The sequence below is a fragment of the Montipora foliosa genome, chromosome 9, assembly GCF_036669935.1.
Source record: "Montipora foliosa isolate CH-2021 chromosome 9, ASM3666993v2, whole genome shotgun sequence".
NCBI lineage: Eukaryota > Metazoa > Cnidaria > Anthozoa > Scleractinia > Acroporidae > Montipora > Montipora foliosa.
Window position 1 is genome coordinate 35,174,696 of NC_090877.1, and position 4,376 is coordinate 35,179,071.

The window sequence follows — 4,376 nt, forward strand, 5'->3', positions numbered from 1 at the left end:
ATATATATATATATATATATATATATATAGGGAGTCTGTAAGTCGATTTTCTCGTGGAACAGTGCTCAATACGTTAAAGCAGAGCGGAATAAGGTAAGGTAAGGTAAGGTAAACTTTATTTAGCAAAGCAGGTTAAAATGGGCAGCAAGAGCTGATGTGGACCTGAAATATGAAATATTTTAAGAGGAAAAAAGGACGCAACTACATTTCCCGACAAGCCTGTTTCGTGAATCGCTTCACTCTTCAGGGGTTTAATGAAAGAATATTCATGTGACTATTGTGTATATACTAGGAGAATTTGCATAATCGATTACGCGGTAAACTTAAAAAGTTAAAAGTTCAGCTGTTGCGTAGCAACGCTTTGTTTCTGAGAGAGGTTATAATCCAGCGGAAGTCAATAAGCAATTTTTAAGGGCAAAAGATCTACCCAGTGAGGACTTACTCGCCTCGAAATCGAAAGACAAAAAAATCGTCTTTCCTCTGGTAGTCGACTATAACCCTCATCTACCAAACATAAGCAAAATCATCAAATCATTTAGTCATCTTATTTATGAGTCGCCATTGCTATCCCAGATTTTCCCAAAGGGGTCAATTATTCCTTCTTATCGATGCGCGAAGACCCAAAAACATAAAAGAGATTCTAGCAAGGCCTAAAAAAACCCATTACAGCAATAATACTCCCGTAGGATGTTTTAAATGTAAGAACAAATGTGATCTATGCAAACATTATCTTGTTGAAAATAAGATCTTTCACAGCGCCTGTACAGGCCGTTTTTACTCCATTAGACAGGATGTACATTGTAGGTCGAAGAATGTCATCTATTTAGTCACCTGTAAAACATGCAAGATTCAATACGTAGGTTCAACATCGAATGAATTCAAGGTCAGATTTCGTAATCACAAATCGGCTATGTTGACCAACAAGGCCACGTGTGAATTGGCCGTCCATTTCAATAGAAAAGAACATCACATGGCTGACTTTGAGTTCATTGTTATTGAAAAAATTGTTAATGACACTACTGATGATATGGACAAGGTTTTACTCACAAGAGAGGCCTTTTGGTGCGCACAGTTATGCACCCTCCAACCTTACGGCTTGAATAAAAGATCCGAGTTTAATTCCAAAAATAGAATAAGGTTTAATTAATCATTCACTGGAGTAATTGTGCAACCAGTTGGGCTTTTTTTCCAGTTACGCTGTGCAGATCGGCATTCTCACAGGCCCTGTTCAGGGATTCTATTACTTTTTAGGGCCCCTGGGCGGGGTTCTGTTGTTTTTAGTATTGGCGTGGTTCCAGAGGCTTTCTCTTGGGATCTTGTTTTGCGCTCATCATATGGCCACCTGATTGCATGATTTACAAAGTTCTGTTGTTTATTTTAAATTATTAGTTTCGATGTTTTGTGATTAACGCCTTTTTCGGAATAGAGCTAACCAACCGCACATATTACATGACATATTATTGTGATTTTTTATAATTTTTTTGTAATTTTAAACATTTTACACCTTTTGGTTCATGGTTTTGTATAAATAGCGCAAGTTCAGTTGTACCAGGTATTTTTAGTTTTTAGTTTTTAGCGTGTACTGAAGAAGCCCGAAGGGCGAAATGTTTACACGAGATTATAATATACCAGACCTGTGAGAAGTTCGCCAGCGACTCATTTTTTCATTCTCCCTATTAACTTATCTGAGTCAAGACGTTTTGTATCCTTTTGGATCCTCCTCGCAAGTGGCATCACCGTTGGATACTCAATCTTTATCATTCTACTTATATATATATATATATATATATATATATATATATATATATAAAGTTAAAAGAGTCAGAGGACGGACAACTTTTGAAAGCTAAAAAGTAAAATATATTAAAAAACGTTTCGGTCTTAGACCTTCATCAGTTTACAGCATGTGGATACTATTAGGTTTAAGAGCTTATATATGGTTTACAAGGAATTTTCGGTATGTTACAAAACTTAACAACCATACAAGTAAAAAATCATTACAAACAAAACAAAACAAAAGAAGTAATTCTATTCCGAAAGGTACAATGTAATAACAGCGAGAACTAAAACTATCATTAAAGTAAAGAATTCATGTGCTACATTGAGTTGTAAAGTTACATGGTTCGTTAAGCTTGCAGATTATTACGACTCAAGTGGTCGGTTGGTTGTAGGTGATTCTGTTCCTGGAGTGGAATTCTTGCCTTTTGTTAAGGCCAAAAGGTGCTAATGAGAAAAGTTGCGCACGCCAGTACGCTTCCTTCGTAATCAAAAGTTTATCTAAAATCTCAGTGCAGTTGGTAGTAGACACCTGATCGATACACTGGAAAGAAAAGTCGTTAAGGACGTGCGGACTATTGTTATAATGTACCGCGACCTCACAGGTTTTCTTGTTCGTTACCATTGATGATTTATGATTACGGAATCTAACTTTGAATTGTGTTGCCGTTGAACCAACATATTGCAAGCGACATTTGTTGCAGGATGCAAGATAAATTACATTTTTAGAATCGCACGACAGTCTTGGTTTAATAAAGTATTTTCTATTGGTTTGGAAACTCTGAAAAAAATTTGATTCTATCAAAAAGTTTTTGCAAAGATCACATCTGCTACGTTTGCATTTAATGCAACCACCTGTTTCAATGGTTTCTTGTTCTACTCTCGTTCTGTATTTCGATGGCGCCAAAATTTCTTTCAAGTTTTTTGTTCTACGAAACGAGGGAATAATTGAATTAGATGGAAAAAATTCTCTTAATTTGGGATTAGATTGTAACAGGTGCAAATGCTTCCTAATGACGTACCCTATGTTAGGTAGGTGAGGATATATATATATATATATATATATATATATATATATATATATTCCCCACCGACGCAGCATCACAGTTTCTTTAGAAACTACCCCATTTGTTCATTGGACAGGCCTCATCAGTACAGCATGCTAACTATTTTTAGCCACCCCCTTTAACTGGCAGCTCCACGCAACAAATGGGGTAAGTTGGGCCAACTTGGGTTGGGAACAGCACGGCAAGCGTGTGCGAAGAAATCCCAACTTTCCATTCTGTTGATGGCCACCCTATCTCTATGGTTTCCTCAGCAGCATACCTTGGAATTACCGTGACAGGGAATCTGTGCTGAAACGAGGCAAATTCTTCGTATACTCTTGGGCTGCTGCATGGTATCCAAGTCGCACGTTGGTGCGTCCAAAGCTTGAATATGCATGTTGTGCATGGAACCCTTTCACTAAACAGAATATTAACCAAATTGAGATGGTTCAACGTCGAGCAGCAGCTAGCAAGACTTGTATTCAGCGATTACTCACGACTTAGCCACGTTACTTCATTTACTGAACAACTTGGTTGGGACTCTCTTGAATATCGTCAACTCCTCTTTAGCTTTCAAACTGCAATCATGGACATAACTCTTAAGAAAATTACCCTTCCAAGCGCTTTAAGTTGTAAGGAATTTAGCCTTTGACTTTGAACCATTATTTATTTATTTAGCAATTAAGTCTTCACTCTTAACAGAGTATCGCAGACTATTTTTGAAAAAAATTACAACAAATAACAAACAATAAAACAAAACAATAACGTAAAAATTACTAATCAGTATGGAAGATTACACAGGGATTGGCTAAACGAACATAGCGAATTAGATGTTATACTTTCTGACAGGAGATTATTCCACTGTGCACTTGATTGTCCTAGGGTAAGGATTCAGTATCGATCCTTTATGTTTATGGTCAGATGGTTGTGAATAGCGAAAATACCTCTCAAAAAGCACTTCTATTCAGATTATTTTCGTGAAGTATGGCGATCAGAATTAAGCTATAACGACCGTAAACAAAACTTGTAAATTTCATACGTATAAATCCTTGCAATCAAAATTATGCAAATTTCCGCGAAATTTGAAGCGACCTGAGGAGATCATTCTAATATCCAACGTCTTAAAAGACGTTGCGCCTTAGGCAATGATCTACTTTGCCATTGGGTGAATGATATTGATAAAATGACTACAAATATTTTTAAATGTTTGAAATCTGGCCCTTTCAAACAGAGTTTCAGCGGTTTGAATTCGGCCAAAATCCCATAATGTGCGCGTTTGCTCCTCAATCAATATCGCGTCAGAAACCGTGAAAAGGTCTATAGAGGGAAGTATTCATTAAAGTCACGAACGGTTTAGTGACCTCAACCTCAGCCACATTCCACATGCCTCATACTTTCGATAGACGTAAATGCATCGTCCCCATGGCATTTCTGCTTGTCTAGTGACACTGCAGTGATTCCAACCTTCAAAGTTCTTTTTATGCCGTTACATAGGCCCAGTATGGGAGCTGTAGGCTCCGGGTCATAAGTTCCTGGTGACCCCCAATTTTTTCG